Below are 20,948 nucleotides of genomic sequence, written 5' to 3' on the forward strand. Positions count from 1 at the left end.
GTTTCAGTATATAAGAATTTCTTAGTATGTGTAAAACTAATTTTTACTTTTAGGGACTCTTTGACAGCATTCAAATATGTGATACTTTTACATATCTTTCAGAAAGTAGCTACACATGATTACCAGAACAGAGCAATGTACAAAGATGAATGGATTAGCATTGTCTGCCAAGATCCAGTTCTGGTTGAAACTTTACTGAGTTATCAGTTTCCTTCTTGAAGGTATGGACTGATATCCTGAATTTAACTGAGAGTAGGAGTTTATTCCATAGGTGTGTGAGTCGTTGACATGTGAAGGTGTCACATTTCATGGTATGGTATATATATTAATTTTTACTGAGACTGACTGTCCACTTGAGTGCAGTTCACCAGAGGTACTCTGAACAAAATGTTTCAATTAGTAAAACTCCTTTGTTCCTCTGTATTTAAATTACTTTATTCCTAAATAATAAGATAAAATGAAAAGAGAGTTGCTCTAACATTTGGCTAGAAGACCATCAATTCTCTTTTTGTGAGGCATCGTTTACATTCTCTGCCATCACTGGCACAGATCACACCCATTTAAATTCATTTGTGATTTAGGGTTTTATGCAAAGATGACTAAGAATCATAGTGACATGCCTTTTTGGGACAGTGACGTTTCTAAGAGGGTGAGTAGTGAATTGACTGGTTTGTTGTTTTTTATGTGTGTGTGTGTGTGTGTGTGTGTGTGTGTGTGTGTGTGTGTGTGTGTGTGTGTATGTGTGTGTGTATCAATGGTCAATACAGAGTGAGTTAAGGCCTGCAAGATAGTTAATACTATACAATTAAGTTTTAGACTTCAGATCCTTAAGGAAAAAATGTGCTAACACTAACCCTGTTATTTTAGCAATTTTCTACTTTAATCAGCAATATTTAAAGTCTTGTAACCAAAAAGCAAAAAGCAAAAACACCCACGTAGTAGAACAAAAAGTCTCCGGCACAATAAAGGTTCTCCTTGTATCAGTGAAGGCAGGCAGACCACTCGAGGAAAAAACAAACACTTTTATTCCATAAATTCACATCCACGAACAAAGACAAAAACAGAAGCAGAGGTCGATTAAGCGCTTTCGTCTCCTATTACGGAGACTTCATCAGAATTTTAAATTTTTTATTTAAAGTCTGTGTGGGGAAATGCATTGGAGAGACTGTATGCAACAAGCAAGACTTGGGAATGATGATTGTGACGAGGTCATGACAGGGGGGCCCCAGTCCAGTGTCCTGCCTAGGGCTCCATATGACCTTGACCTAGCTCTGACTGCATTTATTCTATCAGTAACCTCAAGTGGCCCTTGTCATTTAACCAGACATTTTTCTCCATCCAGAATACTAAATACTTCACGATTACATTCTGTAAGTTAGATATTTCAATTGTATGCTCATTGTAGCATTCCTGTGCTTTCTACATGTGCTAGTTTGCTATTGTAATAACCAATTTTAGTCTATCCTGCAGATCTGCATTGTGTTCTATCACACCATTAAATGCTGATTGATGTTTTCTCTTCTTTCCAAGTTTCTTTAGTAATGTCAAGCACTCCTCTGGGATGTCTGTCATGCAAAAGTTCAAGGACTTCCTGCATATTTTTGTGCACAAGGAAGCACACCAGGTACAGCAGCAGAAACACCTGCGGGTTTTCAACTAATCAGGGAAATTATGGTTCAAATTTCCACATGTTTGACAGCTGAGGGATACTGATTATCTTTTGACTAGTCATTGGCAATAATCGCCCAGGTTCTCCACCAACCTAAAGACACTTGAGACAAACTTTATGCAAAAACACAAGTTTATTTTGTAAGAGTTCTGTTTGAAGAAAGAGTCACAGTTGCAGCCCCTGCCAAGCCACCTTCACAGATTTTACCCGCATTGTGAATCTTCACCTGAGTTAGTTCTATGATAGTCATCATCTGGTCACATAACAGGACATTCAAACTACATTACAGTACAGTTACACCCGGTAGAATTAGAGATGCCACAGTACACAGTCAAGTGGACTGCATCCACATGATATGTGTACCTGATCTAAACCCAAAACACCTGCAGACTATACATTGTCATCACTGGTTGCAGCAGCCCTTGGATGTGGAAATTTGACAGTGCTATGAGTGGCATACCATGGCACTGGTGTTCACGAAGATGCACCACTACCACATGGTCATTGGCAGTGGGGGTAGCAGGTACTATAAGATTAAAGGACTACCACTCACAAAATGTGTGGCAATGTTCCTAGTAACTAGCAATGTATATCACTGTGTAACATGGCCTGGGTCATGACCATGCATTGTACATGTATTCCTGTGCACCATGTACTTGCCAGTATTGTTATCTGCTGCTGGTTTGCACTAAAATTCCTGCAGCAGTCTGAAAGCATTCTGTACATAGCCACCAGATGCTCTGCTTGACCTTTTTCAGCCCTGCCATGAAGACTTAAAATGTGTTCTGCATACTATGTAGTGATCTGCCTCTATTGGTGCTTATTGGACGTCACCAACACATGTATGGGAAAAGGAAGAGCAGGTAGCCTCTGGGTTTCATGTTCTCCTCTGCAATCATAGCAGCTACTAGCTCTTCACGTCTTCTAGTCAGGTTCTTTGCACTGAGAGGTCATGGGTTGTGATGTTGGTCCTCCTGAGATTCCTCCCCACTGGAAACACTAGATGTACAGTCTTGCTGTGACCCTTTGCTCCCCACATGATGTGGCCTAGGAGCTGAGGTTGGTACATAACAATCAGGAGAGGGTAGCTGTTTATCTATGCATACTGTATTTTGTGTGTCCATCACAATCACTTGAGTATCACTGTCATCACGTGGTGTCCAATGGTTCTACAAGTATGGCCATCCATTCCCTGATGTCTGTGGAAGTCCCTATCCACATCAGTTCCATTACTTACTGGACCTTTTGGATGCTGCACAACTTCAGATGGTCTGAAAGGCATGCATGAAGACCTCCTATTACTATGGGAATCTAAAACTACAATGCAGTGATAGAAGGATGATGATTTATGTCACCTAACTTGTACCATGCAGGTTACTAACCTGCACCTGACATCGTCCTGCCTCACATTTGGTGGGGATGTAAAGATGATAGTAATATAGCCTGAAAAAAACAGGCAAAGGGCAGAACACAGTGTAACAGAGAGTTTTGTATACATTTTGGTAGTGCTACCAAACTGTTCATTAGAGCCCCAAATACATTTACTCTAAAGTGGAACATCCACTTCAGCCCCTTAAAGACATGGCCTCCAATGATATCAGATGTTACTCAGTTTTAGTTAGCAGTTTTGATGGGATGGCCCTTCTAGGTTGCCTTTCAGCCTCACAATTGTTTGCCTAGCTCTCTGCATGGTCACATCTCCTTGACACTGATATGCCAGGCCTGCGCTGTGCTACCATGGCCCCCAACAACAGTAGATCCAGATATTGTTTTCCCACAGACAGGTAGTTATGATGGTCATGGTCTCTCCCTATCCAATAGATCCATAGCATGCAGCCACAGTCCCAAATTCATGCCTAGCCAATTGAAAGACTGCTTTGGAAACTGTTGGGTGTTTACAGATTTTACAAGTTTATAGTTAAAAGGGTGGATGCTTATTGCTAACATGACATAGGTTTAATTAAAGGAATTTGTAGTACATTTACATATTTGCAAACAGCTGCTGCTTTGCACTAATATCTGGATATAGTTGCAGAAAGTTGCATGCTTTTTCAGATTTTGCTTACAAATGTAACCAGAGTGCACAACACAAGACTTTACATAAACAATATGCATACTTCGAGTATCACTTATCCGTCAACACACTGCCTACAATGCTACTTGCATTTTACAAGCAGGTATAGTTATCTGCATATGTAGTAGGTGTTATTATTGTGTTTACACATTCCCCCTTTTTTGCTCTTTCCCTGTCAGAGTCCTTATATTTTGTTTGCAACTAGGTTCTAAGCTGAGTTCTATGTGGAACACGGCCTCATGGATTATGCAGCTTTTATACACTCATCACACTATTCAGCCTCTGTATGGAATGTTAAAGAATCACTTTCTCTTGCTTTGAATTGGTCTGTTATAGCGTCATATACAACTGCAGCACATTAAGCAGAAGCCTTCACTTCATTGAGTAGGGGTATGACCATCAGCTGTAAAACAGCCTGATGGGAAGTCTGTATCTTGTGTTTGCTGGCTCATCATTTGTACCAGTCATCAGAGGGATGCCATTTTCTGTTGCATTACCTGGAAATTGGTGCTGAAAAGTAAATCTCTGACAAAATACTGGATTATTTCCTTTATTAGTTCAACAATCTGAATGCATTCTAAAGCATAGGTGACTTGTGGGCTTTATTATGTGGAAAGCATAAGGAACTGATCCTCAGTTTTCTGAAGTGTTTTGAACGACTCCTATGTGATCTGCTTTGGGGTCTTTTTCATTGGAAGATCTGACAGCTGATCTCACTCGCAAACAGGAATTTACTGAACTGAGGTCCAGCTCCATTACTGATTCAACAACCTTGACAGGAAGTGACCAGATGACCTACAGCAATGTAGGATGGAGGTTGTGAATGACTTATCACCAGTTGTCAGTGAATAACCATTGAGGGCTGTATTTAAAAAAAAGATGGACACCATGTTATCAATAGTGCACTGACTATGTAGAAAAGCTTGATAATGTTTTAGGTACAATCTTACAAAATTACTTTGTTCCATTGAATTTTGCAGCCCTTGTTATGTACTGTGTACCAGGAATATTGTACTGTGATTAAATATTTTTTTGGTGTACAAATCTCTTATGTTTTCAGAGACTATGTACATGTGCAATGCCCTTGGGGCTATGTCCATATTTTCAGAATGTCCAGCTTACCTAAGGTGTTTCTGAGAATTTTTCTGGCATATACTTGCATAAGGGTCGTGCAAAATAACAAGAGCTTGAAGAACAATGCACATGTATGTAGTACTTGGAATGAATGCATGGGTTTATGAATGCATGATAAAAGGACTTCTGTGGCACTCTCCCGTACATAGAATTAGCAGTGGTAAACACCTGTAACATTTACATGGATACCGGACCTGCATATTAACCTTAAATATACAGCCATGTGATGAATTGTTTAATAATATTAACATTAGGTAAATACCGGTGTGTAATGGAATGTTTATTTCGTTATTGCTTATTTTACTTACCACTAATGTCTGACTGGATGAAGAATCTTCTCAGCGGAGGCCCACGTAGAAATGCTTAAAATGATAGATGCTGTACATCTATTGTAATATACATTTTAATGGTTATTAGTTATGCCAGTGAGCCTTTATTATCTTGAGACATACAAACATACTTACTTAAATAATACACATTAGCAGTTCTAACTACTTCTTTACAATCTTGTTACATGCTTATGTACATTTCATGCATTCATGATATAATCACACTACATATCATGATGAGGAGAAGGCTAAATCAAATGGTTTTGATCAAATGTTGTTGACATCTGCATCAGTTTTCTTGGTTACTATAGTGGAATTTCAGGAAAGTGGATCTGTAATTGTTGCAGCTGTCATGAGGTAAGAATCATGCTTACACATTTGTTTATACTACTTACTAGAATAAAACAAGATTCTGTATATGAGTAAGTATCATATTTGACTAGTTTGGGGTGGGGGTTGTGGGTAGTTGTGTAATTCATATAAATATAAATATATATATATATATATATATAGAGAGAGAGAGAGAGAGAGAGAGGGGGGGGGGGGAGGCATCAATTTATTTGAGTATGAATGTTGCCTTTTGTAATATGGTTCCTTGGTTAGTCTAAAGTTTAGGTGCATGGACAGTTCCACTATTTTGCTAGGTATATTTTACAAGATACCTTGAGCTGAATTAATGTGGAGGTTTGTCTCATGGGATTGGGATATTGTTCAGGTTTTACTATACATGCTGTCTATAGCAAGTTGCCATTTGTACTTATTTTTGTTCTTTAAAAAGTAAGTGTTGTTTGACAAGTATGTCATCAGAAAGCACTCAGAAATCAATGGAGACGTGGGCAGCAGCACAGAGTTTAGATGGATCCTATTTGGGGAACTGCAAAGAATATTACGGGCCCTTTTCAGATGTGAAAATGTCAGGATACTAGGTAATTCCAACCAGTTTTGATTTTTTAAATAATCCAGAGATTATTTTTGGATTTTTGTTGCTGTTTAGATTGTTTCAGTGTCAGACAAAGATGTATTTTGACAGTTTTGATGCACTTTATTCTAATTTGCTTATCTGGCAGGAGTTTAGAATTGAAATTATTGATGTGGCCTTGGGAGATGCAAACATTACGTGGGCATGGTCTTTTATGCGAGACTTGGATTTATAAAGGTTTCCATTTTGCATATTTTAGTTTGGGTTTGAATGGGACACTAACTCAAGTTTAGATGTGACGGTTGTCAGCATGGTAAAGTAGCTGTTGTCACATCAGTTTGGTTTTGTCTTATTTTAATTGTAACATAGAGTCCACTATCCAGTTTTAAATATTTTTACAGAATGCTTCTGGATGTGTTTAAAGCTGGATGATGGTTAGGACTGGGCATGGTAATTTGGAATCATCTGCGTAAATTATTATGTCACCTGGATATGAGGAAGTATGCATTTTATTTATAAAGGTATTGAAGAGCTGAGTGTCTAATATTGGGCCTTGTGGGACTCGTACATCTATTAGTCATGGTTGGTAAGGTTCCATTCTAGTGTTTGCATTCTGCTCTTTGGCTAAATTAACTGCTGAGCTCAGTACATAGGTCAGCTATCAACACCCAGATCATTAAAATCTTGCCAATATTACTGCATGTGTGTCCATGATGAATGCTTTTTGAGAAGTCAAGGAACATTTTTTTGCTCCCCCCTTTGCTTCATACTTTTTCATTCTTATACCCTATCCATCATTGGGTCTATTAGACCTTCCTTTTATCACCCAGACTGACATTAGTTTTTGAGGGGCTGGCACCAGCTTAGAACTTATAGGTATCCCAGCAGTCTATCGAGTAACTTCCTTGAAGAGTACAGATGTTTTTTAAGTTATGATCTACCCTCTTTTCCCTCCCCACCCTCATATACCCAGCATTGCCACCAGGCTATTCCCCTCTTCATGGACTATGCCTCCCTTCAGGGAGCAGTGAGATGAATGTCCCTCCACCTTGGGATAGGTATGCCCATCCATACATGATAGTGCCTCAAATTCCTGGGCCCCCCTATTGAACCTGGATCAGTTAGGCCATAATTTGAAGCTTTATCGTTGTATAGCATGGCAATGGCTGAGAGGTGTAATGAATTTCTCTTTATTTTCTTTGTCCTGGACAACATTAGTGAATGTTATGAGTGTGGTTCCTATACTGTGGCCTGCCCTTAGCCTATGCTGTATATCAGAGAGTACATTGCTGTTTGTAATTAAGGAATTGTTTATGAATGTATTGTTTCAGTATGTTTATATCTGATGGGTGGACATGCTGGTGTCTCAGTGACTTAGCTACTGTTCGCTATTCTTCAACATTTAGGACAATGCATCCCTCCATGTCCACAGTCTCCACCAGGGATCATACATTGAGGACCATTCAATGTATTCCCATCCTTCCCAGAGCTTCAGATGCCCAAGCCACTAATCACACTTTGGTTGCCAGTGCAGTCGTCAGGGTTTTATACCTCTGTGCCACTGTATTAGCAGCCCTGTTTTGCCATCCATCCACCCACTACCTCTTTTTTCCCATTTTGCACATGGGGTTGGGGTGTCACTTCAACAATGACAATAATCTACAGCCAAGGTTCACACCACCATGCATCCAGCCATGCCACAGTTGTTCTTCCATACATCACACTCACATGTACAATCACACCTGTGGCCAGTTTAGAGTATCCAGTCCACCTACTCCATGTCTTTGGAATGGGCAGAAACTGGAGCACATAGAGAAAACCTAAGCAACACAGGGAGGACATGCAGACTCCACACAGAAGGTATCCCAGTCAAGAATCAAACCAGAAAACCTCTTGCTGTGAGGCAACAATACTATCTGCAGCTAACTTAATTACATAATTGGTTCTCTTAGCTGAACCATGCTAAAATCATCTCTGTCTAATGCACTATTTACCTGTTATTTTTAATCAGAGTTCTATGTACAGCCTTTATACATACATTTTATATTTTTTTAAAACAGCTGTTGTATTTATATAATTTCTGCGCAGTAGTTGTGATCCCTATGCAGGCCATCTGCTTTATATTGGGGCAGGCCTGGTCTGTATTTCATCATAAATCTAAAGAGCTGTAATGGACATATCTTTGTCCACATAATGATATTTATTCAACTGCAACAGTGGGACATAGTCAGTGTCTGATGTTGCACCAATGGTTACCCAGTGATATTCATCAACTGAGTCAGAAATGCCAGGGTACATCAGAAGTTTCAGCAAACAAGTAACTTTTTTGTAACAACCTGGCAGCTAGGCATAAACCACGTCAACATTTCAACATCTCATATCCAACTGCCTGTGGCCTAAAGATACAATGCATTATAGACTGTGTATATTTTTGAAAGTGTAACACCATACATTAGTTTAAAATGGCTAGGGCTATCTTACAAATGCACAATATGTAAACATTTAACAGCTTTATACCACTTATTATGACAGAATCCAGTGTAAATTCTTAGCTGAGAAAGTAGTACTTTAATAGAGATATTGCCAACTTGATTGCCAAGCATTCCATTTAAATAATAGAAACCTGGAATTTGTTCAAGTAATATACTTTCTCAGAATCATATGGGAAGTTGTTACCCATAAAAGGTCTGTGATAACACTTCCCTAGACCTACCTCTGATGCATCGGTACGTAGTAGAAAAGCCCTGTTGAAATCCAGAGAGGCCAATACAGGCCACATGTTATTCTCTTCAACTGATTAAATCCATTGTTTGCCTGCAGTGTCCACTTCGCCTTAAGGGTCACCTTCACTTTGGTTAAATGTCTAAGAGGGAAGCTATTGATACAAAACAGAGAACAAAAGACATTCAGATTACTACAAGAATGCTGGCACATGCTTCTTAGTGTCAGGAACTGGATGTCTTTTCACAACTTCCAGTCTTTCCTTCTTAGGTTCATAGGTTCATAGGTAGGTACGGCTATTAGCCCAAGGGCCTATATAAGCCTAGCCAAATGGTACCCTGGCTTTTGCCACCCAAGAAAATTATTTTCCTGTGCCCCTGTCAAGCAGAGCCACAGAAGTGATCCCCGGGATGAATTTTCTATCTCCCATCCAATCATCAAGATTTTTCTTGAAGAGTGCTAATGAGGAACTTTGTTTGATATAGATAGGTAGTTTGTTCCAGAGTATGGGAAGTCTCTGGGACAGGAATCTATCCCTCCAGCATATCCTGTTTATTGTGGTGATAAGGTTTAGGTCCCTAGAGTGTATAGCTTGGAGGAATTGGGATTTCTTTAAGTGGAGCATGTCCAACAGCTCTGGGTTTGACATAGCTTTGTATGTTAGGCAGAGATTGCCTCTGAGTAGGCGATATGCGACAGAGTAAAGATGGAGTTTTCTGAGATGGTCTGTGTAGGGCATCTGTTTGACGCCAGTAATCCTCTTTGTGGGGTATTTCTGTGGCCTTTCCAGTTGTTGTAGATGTCTTGTGAGGTACATACTAAAAGGGGTGTTGTACTCTATAATGGGTCTAAAGAGTGACGAGTAGAGGGGAACAATGACCTCTTTTTACATGGACGAGAACCCTTTTGTGATGAGGTGTGCCATGTAGAAGGATTTCCTGACTACTGTGGCAATGTGATTATCAAAGGTGAGACTACTGTCCACCTATGTCCCAAGGTCTGTTATCACACTTTCAGTGTTAAGTAGATTACCGCCTATATGGTAGCTCATGGGTACAGAGTTTTTACCAAAAAGGATGACAATGCACTTTTTAGCTTTGAGCTTGAGGCCATGGCTTTGACACCAGGCATCTGTCTCAATGAGGCCATTTTGTAGGATGTCCACATCGTTAGGAGTTTTGATTATGGCTCCTAATTTGCAGTCATCTGCAAACTTTGTTAGCCAAAGACCTTGTGTGTTAGCCTGTACTTCAGAGAAGTACATACCAAACAGGAGAGAACCTAGGACTGAACCCTGTGGTACTCCACTTGTCACTGGTCTGAAGTTGGATTTAGAGTGTGCTACTTTCACAGTGTGGGTTCTGTCAGTGAGCCAGTTGGCAACTCATCTTGTGACATAGGGATTTATACCTAGTTTAGTGAGTTTATCTATAATTCCAGAGTTGGGGATGGTGTTGAAAGCCTTGGTGAGATCTAGATAGGCTGTGTGAACCACCTTAACCTCATCTAGGACTTTGGTGACTGCTTCAAAGAAGTCTATCAGGTTTAGGAGGCATGATCTGCCTTTTACAAACCCAAACTGGGTAGGGTCCAGAGTTTGGAGATTACCAATGTCATTGCTTATAAGTTCCATGATAATACTTCAATCGCCTTGCAGACCAGGCTCGTCAGGCTAATGGGGCAGTAGTTCCCGGGGTCCATGGTGGCTCCCCCTTTGTGGAGTGGGATAACCATTGCTGTGCGGCATTCAATGGGCACAAAGCCATAGGCGAGGCTATGACTGAACATGGTACTTAGATGGGGTGCGAGTTCATTCTGTAGTTCATGTAGAATGCAGCCTAGGATGTTGTCAGGTCCCATGAATGCTGTGTTTTTGGCTTTGGAGAGTATGTTTTTTTACCTTTGCAGCCATGATTACAGGAACTTTGCATTCTTCTGGTATAGAGATGGGCCCTTTAGGGGATGAGAGGGGGGTAAAGTTAGCACTGAACCTATCTGCCAGGATATTGGCAATATCAGTTGGTTCTGTATATTTAGTGCCATTGAGCTGTAATTCAGATCTGAGTGTTGCCATTGAGATTCTTGACATAGTTATAGAATGCTTTGTGGCTGTCTTTAGAATCAGTGGAGATTTTGTTTTCATAACTAGCTTTGAAGGATTTTATGAGGGATCTTAGCTTCTTACTGAGGCTGACCATGGAGTCAGTCCAATCATGGGATTTTACTCTTTTTTGCAACAGTTTCTTTCTTCTGTTGTAGAGTTTGTTTATGTCAGGAGACCACCAGATTGGCTTCCCTTTTTTGGAGGATAACATCTTGGTTCTGTTAGGGATTACACAATCCACTCATGTAAGTGCTTATAAAGTGCAATTGTATAGGATTCAACAGTTATACCTCTATTGTCCGTCTGCATGGGTGTGGTGAAGTTTGCAACTTCTGTGTTAAGAAATGCGAAGTTGGCTTTGGAGAAATTTTTTACGGTGGTTTCCCTAGTGGGGGGAGGGGGTGGGATGTGGATGTCTATGGTGATTTGCTTGTGGTCGGATCTAACCAACGAGGAATTGACCTCTGGTGTGGAACACCGGTTCACAAGGTTGGTAATGACAAGGTCTAGGATATTGCTGCCCCTGGTGGGGGTGTGGATAAGTAGATCCAAGGTGTTGGAATTTAAGAATTCCAGAAAACGTTGAGCACAAGAGTTGGTACAAGAGTAATTTTCCCAGTTAATGGTTGGGTAGTTGAAATCGCCCATTATTAGGGTGTAAGGTTGTACCCTAATATTTTGCAGTGTATCAAGAAATGAGGAGTGGGAATCCTGGGGGATGGTGGGGGATCTGTAGCAAGCTACAATTTGGATTGCGGTCTTACCCAGACTTAGATGCACTTGGATAATCTCGGATGCATTATGCTGAGCAACTAGCCTGGAGGTGTGGATATCCTTAGTGAATATGGACATGACTCCGCCTTTAGTGCTTCGGTCCAGGTTAGGTGGCCGAAAGGTGTGGTATGAATTATGGCCTGGTAATGCAGGGGTGATCCCTGGAGCCTTGAACCAGGTCTCTGTCACTGCACAGATGTCGATGTTCTCTATTTTAAGGAGTGCCTCGAGTGAGTGCATTTTAAGGTTCAGACTTCTAGCATTAAGTAGCATTACCCTTAGATTTTGCTTGCTTGTACCTGTAACGGTGGTGAATTTGTCATTTGAATCTTGTCTAAAAAAGGCACTATAGGGGTGGCTTAGCCAGTATCCGAATCCCAAGAGTGACAGGTGCAGGCCATCTCTGGCAAAGCATCGTGATTTGTCGATCATGTCATCCCAGGCAGACAGATACTGGATCCCCTTAGAAAGACACCAGAAGCTTAGCCAATTGTTGAAGTCAGTCCTTGTACTGCAGAAGGTCAGATGGTAGTGGATTTTGCGAAAAGGATGGACATGGCTGTGGTGAATACATATTTTAACAAGAGGGAGGAGCACAGGGTGACATACAAGAGTGGAGGAAGATGCACACAGGTGGATTATATCTTATGTAGGAGGTCCAGTTTGAAGGAGATTGGAGACTGTAAAGTGGTGACCGGAGAAAGTGTAGTTAGGCAGCATAGGATAGTGGTTTGTAGGATGACATTGGTTATCAAGAAGAAGAGGAGGAGTGGGAGGGCAGCACCAAGAATCAAGTGGTGGAAATTGAAAAAGGGTAATTGTGAGGTGGAGTTCAGGGATGAGTTAAGGCAGGCACTGGGTGGCAGTGAAGAGTTACCAAATAGCTGGGTAACTACAGCAGAGCTAGTAAGGGAGACAGCTAGAAAGGTGCTTGGTATCACATCTGGACAGAGGAAGGAAGACAAGGAGACATAGTGGTGGAATGAGGAAGTACAGGAGAGTATACAGAGAAAGAGATTGGCAAAGAAGTGGGATTGTCAGAGAGATGAAGAAAGTAGACAGGAGTATAAGGAGATGAGGTGCATGGCAAAGAGAGAGTTGGCGAAGGCTAAGGATAAGGCATATGAAGAGTTGTATGAAAGGTTGGACACTAAGGAGGGAGAAAAGGACCTGTACCAATTGGCTAGACAGAGGGACCGAGCTAGGAAAGATGTGCAGCAGGTAAAGGTGATAAAGGATAATGGGAAACATACTCACAAGTGAGGAGAGTGTGTTGAGGAGATGGAAAGAGTATTTTGAGGGGTTGATGAATGAAAAGAATGAGAGGGAGAGAAGGTTGGATGATGCAGGGATAGTGACTCATGAAGTACAATGGATTAGCAAGGAGGAAGTAAGGATAGCTATGAAGAGAATGAAGAATGGAAAGGCTGTTGGCCCAGATGACATACCTGTGGAAGCATGGAGGTGTTTAGGTGAAATGGCAGTGGAGTTTTTAATCAGATTGTTTAATGAAATCTTGGAAAGTGAGAGGATGCCTGAGGAATGGAGAAAAAATGTTTTGGTACCGATTTTTAAGAATAAGGGTGATGTGCAGAGCTGTAGTAACTACAGAGGGATTAAATTGATCAGTCACAGCATGAAGTTATGGGAAAGAGTAGTGGAAGCAAGGTTAAGAAGGGACGTGATGATTAGTGATCAGCAGTATGGTTTCATGCCAGGAAAGAGCACTACACATGCGATGTTTGCTCTGAGAGTGTTGATGCAGAAGTACAGAGAAAGTTGGAAGGAGTTGCATTGTCTTTTTTGTAGATTTAGAGAAAGCATATGACAGAGTGCCTAGAGAGGAGTTGTGGTATTGTATGAGGAAGTCAGGAGTGTCAGAAAAGTATGTAAGAGTGGTACAGGATATGTACGAGGGTAGTGTGACAGCGGTGAGGTCTGCGGTGGGAGTGACGGATGCGTTTAAGGTGGCGGTGGGGTTACATCAGGATCAGCTCTGAGCCCTTTCTTATTTGCAATGGTGATGGACAGGTTGACAGACGAGATCAGACAGGAGTCCCCATGGACTATGATGTTTGCAGATGACATTGTGATCTGTAGTGAGAGTAGTGAACAGGTGGAGGAGACCCTGGAGAGATGGAGATATGCTCTAGAGAGAAGAGGAATGAAGGTCAGCAGGACTAAGACAGAATATATGTGTGTGAATGAGAGGGAGGATACAGGAATGGTGAGGATGCAAGGAGTAGAGGTGGTAAAGGTGGATGAGTTTAAATACTTGGGATAATAGTTCAGAGTAACAGTGAGTGTGGAAGAGAGGTGAAGAAGAGAGTACAGGCAGGATGGAGTGGGTGGAGAAGAGTGTCAGGAGCGATTTGTGACAGACAAGTACCTGTAAGAGTGAAAGGGAAGGTCTACAAGAGGGTAGTGAGACCAACTATGTTATATGGGTTGGAGACAGTGGCATTGAGAAAAAGGCAGGAGTTTGAGCTGAATGTGGCAGAATTAAAGATGTTAAGATTTGCACTGGGTGTGACGAGGGTGGACAGGATTAGGAATAAGTATATTAGAGGGTCAGCCCAGGTTGGAAGGTATGGAGACAAAGCCAGAGAGGCACGATTATGTTGGTTTGGACATGTGCTGAAGAGGGATGCTGAGTATATTGGTAAAAAGATGCTAAGGATGAAGCTACCAGGTAAAACAGGAAAAGAGAAAGGCCTAACATAAGGTTTATGGATGTGGTGAGAGAGGACATGCAGGTGGTTGGTGTGACAGAGCAAGATGCAGAGGACAGGAAGAAATGGAAACAGGTGATCTGCTGTGGTGACCCCTAATGGGAACAGCTGAAAGATGATGATGATGACTGTGGTTTCATTCTGGGTGATGGCAGGATGCTACTCAGGGCTAGGGTCATACCTATGAAACTGATCACCACCAGACTAGTAAAGTCAACCGAACTGATATCCAAAACGGAAAATGCTTTAATGAAAGTCCATGGAAAAACATAAATCCATAAACCAAAATCATAAAACAATTGTAGTGTAAACTGTAGTAAACAAGCAGATAATATAAAAGAACTAAGTGCTTTCACCCATACAATTCGAAAAACAGGCTTCAGGACAATAGGACAATCCAAGAAGGAACCATCCCTGATATCTGGAAAGTTTCCCATATTATTCCATTACATAAAGAGGGTAACTCTATCGATTACACCAACTACAGACCAATTGCTCTCCTTTCTCCATTAGCAAAAATTATGGAAAAATGTATTCACCGGCAACTTCTATAACATCTCACTCTGCACAACATAATAGCAAACTGTCAACATGGTTTTAGACCTCATCATAGTACTACCACTGCTCTCTTATCTTTTGTAGAAACCATCAATAAGAACTGTAATAATAACCTTCTCTCTTCTGCTCTCTTTATCGACCTCTCCAAAGCATTCGACATGGTCAACCACTCCACCTTAATTAACATACTTGAATCCCTCTCCTTTGACAACCTAGCCACTAAATGGTTTAAATCTTACCTTAGCAATAGACAACAAGCAGTTCTATGGGGAAATCAAATCTCTTCTCTCCTACCCATTAACATTGGTGTCCCTCAGGGCTCCATTCTTGGGCCACTTCTATTCTCCCTTTTCATTAATGATCTCCATTCTGCTATCCCTCAGGCTACCTGCATCCAATATGCAGACGACTCTACACTTATCTGCTCTGCTTCTTCTCCTACTGAACTTTGTTCACTTACTCAAAAGATCTTCAACTCAATTGAAACATGGTTCTATAAACGTTCCCTCCTACTAAATGCCAAAAAAACTAAACTTCTTCTCTTTACTTCCACCACCCGATCCCCCTCCTTACACTTCACCATTTCCTCTAATAATGCCACGGTTATCACACTCGATCCTACAACAAAACTGTTAGGAATAACCATCGACAATAATCTCTCTTTTGATCAATACATTAATAACACCATTAAATCAGTCAACAGAAAAATAGGATCCTTATATCGAATTAAACCCTTCCTAACTGAATCTGCTAGAGCCAAGATTGCCCACTCCCATCTATTGTCAACACTTCCCTACGCTTCACCTATATTTACCAACCTTAAGAAAGCCAACCTTAACAAACTGGCTACATGCTATAGTAACATCGCCCGCTTCGCCACTGGCAACCCCTTCAGAACCCACCACTGTATTAACCTGAAACAACTAGGCTGGCTGGAATTCCAAAACCTTCTGCTCATCCCCCAACTGAACATTGCCCACAAAATACTGCACCAGCCTTCCAACACCCCTATACTCTCAAAACGTTTAATCCCATACAATAATCTTAACTCCCTTCGTTCTTCTAGGAAACTTATGGCTAGATTAACAAAGTCCAATAACTCAGCTGGTGACTCTCTTTTTTCTAGTACAGTAGGAAGGAACTGGAATCTACTACCCAGTGACATAACACTAATCTCATCACTGCCTCTCTTCAAACAAAGAATAAAAGAACACTTGAAAAGTCACTGGCTCTGTTCCTGCACTAATCCTGACTAAATAATTCTACCCCTTCTCTGTCTCTTTCCTTCCCCCGCATCTCTCTCCCTCTTCCATGAATAACTATCTCAATTTCTAACTTATCTCTTTTCCTCTTTGCTGAAAGTTTGTTTAATCCTTTCTTGTCTTTTCTTTTTACTTTACTCTCTTCTTCTTACTTTGCTCCCATTTCTCCTCTCTACAATATATTTGTTTTATTTCTTTCCTTCTCTTCTTTTCAAAAATATCTTCTTTTTACTTCCTAACTCACCTTTCCCTGATTTAGTTACCCTTTATTTAGTTCATTTATAGGTAATGATGTTAGTTCCTATTTGTAAATTTTTTTCTGACTGCTAACTTTCTTTATTGTCTTTACATTGATGCTACTGTTTTTGTTGTATTGACTTTCATGTGTTGTATTTTTTTTTTTTTTTCTGTATATTGTGTGGAGCTTTTCTCCCCGGGCCTCTACTGAAAATGGAAATATATCCAGCTAGACTAGCCCGGTCAACAAATGTAAAATAAAATAAATAAATAAATTTTATGATTTTGGTTTATGGATTTATGTTTTTCCATGGACTTTCAGTAAAGCATTTTCCGTTTTGGATATCAGTTCGGTTGACATTACTAGGGTCATACCTGCCTGGTCTACAAGATCAGACAGCTCCTCCATGTCTATTTTCATGTAATTCATGGAGGTACATCTCAGGTCATTCACACCAACATGGACAATGACAGATAGGTTCATAGGTTCATAGGTAGATACTGGGCATATATTAGCCCAGCCACGTTGTGCGGTATTCACCGCCCCTTTGGTTAGTTCCCTAGGCCCTTGATCTAGCAGCTAGTACCCTTGGCCCCTATCTAGTAGAGCAGTTGGTATGATCCCTGGTGTGAACTTTCTGTTACCCATCCACTCATCAAGGTTCCTCTTGAAGTGTGATAGTGAGGGGCTCTGTCTTATGTAGATCGGGACCATGTTCCATAGCAAGGGAAGTCTTTGCGAAGGGAATCTATCCCTCCAGCATGTTCTATTCATTGTTGTGCTGAGGTTTATATCCCTAGAGCATGTAGCTCGAGTGGATTTGGTTTTGCTAAGATGGAACATGTTCAACAGTTCTGGGTTGGACATGGCTCTGTATGTTAGGCAGAGATCACCTCTGAGAAGGCGGTATGCAACAGAGAAAAGCCTTCGTTTTTTCAATCGTGCTGCATAGGGCAACTGTTTGAGGCCAGTAATCCTCTTAGTGAGGTATCTCTGTGGTCTCTCCAGCTGCTGGAGATGCCTAGCCAGGTACATTCCAATTGGTGCATTGTACTCAATAATGGGTCTGATGAGGGAAGAGTAGAGGGGCACCACTACATCCTTAGATCTTGATGCAAACCCTTTTGTGATCAGATGGGGCACATAGAAGGATTTTCTAACCACCTTGGCAACATGGTTACCAAAGGAAAGCTGACTATCTACTTGGGTCCCTAGATCCCTTATTACTACTTCAGATTTGAGGGGGTTACCTCCTATGTGGTAGTTCTCGGGTACTCTATTTTTTCCGAAGTGGTTTTACTATGCATTTTTTAACATTTAGTTTGAGACCATGGCTTTGACACCATGCATCAGTCTCATTAAGGCCCTTCTGGAGTATATCCATGTTGGCCGGAGACTCTATTACAGCACCCAGTTTGCGGTCGTCCACAAACTTGGTCAGCCACAGCCCATCAGTGCTTGCCTGTACTTCTGAGAAGTATATGCCAAACAGGATGGGCCCCAGGACAGAGCCCTGAGGCACACCGCTTATTACTGGTCTGGATTCAGACATAGATCCTGCTACTCTTACTTTGTGGGAACTGTCTGAGAGCCAGTTTGCGATCCATCTTGTGACATAAGGGTTTATGCCCAGGTTGGTGAGTTTATCAATAATACCCAAATGGGGAATGGTGTCAAATGCTTTAGCAAGGTCAAGGTAAGCCATGTGTACCTCCTTTCCCTTATCTATAGCCTAAGCAACTGTCTCAAAGAAGTCCACCAGGTTCAGGAGACATGATCTGCCCTTGATGAAGCTGAACTGTGTGGGATCAAGTGTTTCGAGGTTCCTAATCTCTCCATTTATGAGTTCCATAATGATTCGCTCCATTGCCTTACAGATCAGACTGGTCAGGCTTATTGATCGGTAGTTCCCAGGGTCGGTAGTAGGCCCACCCTTGTACAGCGGAACCAATGTTGCTGTGTGCCATTCTGTGGACACATATCCTGTCGAGAGGCTGAGACTGAACAGGGTATTCAGATGCGGGGTTAATTCATTTTGGAGCTCACGTATGACACAGCCCGGGACACCATCTGGTCCCATGGAGGCAGTGTTTTTAGCTTTAGATAGAGCCTTATTTACCAACGTATCAGTAATAACTGGAGTTACACAATCCCCTGGAATAGTAATGGGCCCTGAAGGTGGTGGGGGGGGAGAAGTTTGCATTGAACCTGTCAGCCAAGATGTTGGCAATGTCAGTGGGGTCAGTGTATTTTGTTCCATTTTGTACTAGCTCAGAACAGACCTGAGCATAGCCATTTAGGTTTTTGACGTAACCATAGAAGGCCTTATGGTTATCCTTGGCATCCTTGGCAAATTTCTTTTCGAAATTGGCTTTAGTTGACTTGATGAGGGCCCTCAATTTCTTACTAAAGCTGATCAGGGAAGACTTTTCTACTTGAGATTTGGCCTTTTTTTTGTATAAGTCTCCTCCTTTTATTGTATAGTTTGCTTAAGGCCGGGGTCCACCAGACTGGTTTCTTCTTGCTTGAGGAAGGAGTCTTGGTTTTATTTGGGATAGCACGGTCCATGCAATCCTCAAGATGTATATAAAGTGCCTTGGTGTAGGATTCTGCATCCTGGATATCATTATCCTTCCGCAGGGGGATAGTGAAGCTTTCCACTTCTGATGCAAGTAGTTTGAAGTTTGCTTTGGAAAGGTTTTTTACGAAGGTTTCTTTGACTGGGGGAGGTGGGGGGGGGGGGGTGAGGATGTCTAGGATTATCAGTTTGTGGTCTGATCTGACCAGAGAGGGAGTGATAACGGGTGTGGTATAATGGGCACCCATATTTGTGATGACTAAATCCAATATGTTGTCCCCTCTAGTGGGAGAACATACCAGTTGTTCGAGGGCATTTGAATTTATAAATTCAATGAACCGCTGGGCATAGGAGTTAGAACTTTGGTAGTTCACCCAATTTATACCAGGGTAGTTGAAATCACCCAAAATTATGGTGTTGGGTAGGACCTTTATATTTTCCAATGCCTCAAGGAATGCTGAGTGAGCATCTTGGGATATGGTGGGCAATCTATAACAGGCTACGACTTGAAATGTGGTTTTGCCTGTTGATAGTTGTGCATGGATGATCTCTGGGGCATCATGCTGTGCCACTAACCTGGAGATGTGGGTATCTTGATGAATATGGATACACCTCCGCCCTTTGTACTGTGATCCGGTAACTGAGGCCAGAAGGTATGATATGGATTGTAACCTGGTAGTGCTGGGGTTCTCTCTGGAGGCTTGAACCAGGTTTCCGTCACTGCACAAACATCGATTTTCTCCATACTGAGGAGTGCCTTGAGTGCATGCATTTTGAGATTGAGACTTCTGGCATTCAGTAGCATTACCCTTAGTTTTTGGTTACCTGTGCTGGTTATGGTGGTTGGTTTGTCCTTTGAGCCTTGCCTAAAAAAGGCACTATGGGGACAGCAAGAGCCTTGGTCAGTATTCGAAAGCCTAGGGGTGACAGGTGCAAACCATCTCTGGCAAAAAAAAGAGGCTTGTCTATCATGTCATCCCAGGCAGACAGACACTGGATCCCCTTAGAATGACACCAGAAGCTTAGCCAATTGTTGAAATTGATCATTTTGTCTTTGTATTGTGGTATCATTCTAGGTGAAGGTAGTATGCTACTCAAGGTCAGGGTCATACCTGCTTGGACTACATGATCAGAGAGCTCCTCAATGTCTCTTTTCATGTAGTCCAGGGAGGTACATCTTAGATCATTCACACCAACATGTACAATGACAGCATCATACTTGTACTTGTTCTGGAGTGACCTAAGTGCCTGTGTTATGTGGCGGATCCTAGCACACAACAGGCAGCTGACAGTAACCTTCTCCTTGTTCAACCTGGTGAGTGGAACATCTGTGTGCCTTACTATAGAGTCTCCTATAACTAGCATGTTGGGTATGGTGTTTGCCTTAGGGGCTGTCATGAGGCACACTGCTGAGGTGAATTATGTGTTTTTTGGCTTGTGTTTGGAGGTGCAGGTTGCTTGCTTGTCTGCTTTGGAGGGCACTGTTTCTTTTTCAGATTTGTACCTAGTGCCTCCAAATATGTTTTTATGTATTTATGTGTATGTTTTGCCGGTGCTTGTTTTGTAGATCCATGTGTGACTGGTGGTGTGATGCTAGTGTGTCTCTTCTCCTCTTGACTGTCTGTTACAGTCATGGGTTGAGAGCGCTTAACCTCCAGTCTGGCTGTGTATTTGCATCTCTCACAAGTGTTTGTGTCTAGAGGTAAGAGGAGAGGGTTGTCTGTATACATGATGCAGTTGTGACATTGCCTCAGGATGCCCAGTTCCACCAGCTGAACTGGAGAGTACACCTGAAGCTGACCTCTGGACATGCTTGGAAAATTAAATTTCACCTGTCTTTCGAACAATCGAGGGTC

This window comes from Protopterus annectens, chromosome 2.part0 (assembly GCF_019279795.1).
Source record: "Protopterus annectens isolate FY-2018-M chromosome 2.part0, PAN1.0, whole genome shotgun sequence".
In the NCBI taxonomy this organism is placed as follows: domain Eukaryota; kingdom Metazoa; phylum Chordata; order Ceratodontiformes; family Protopteridae; genus Protopterus; species Protopterus annectens.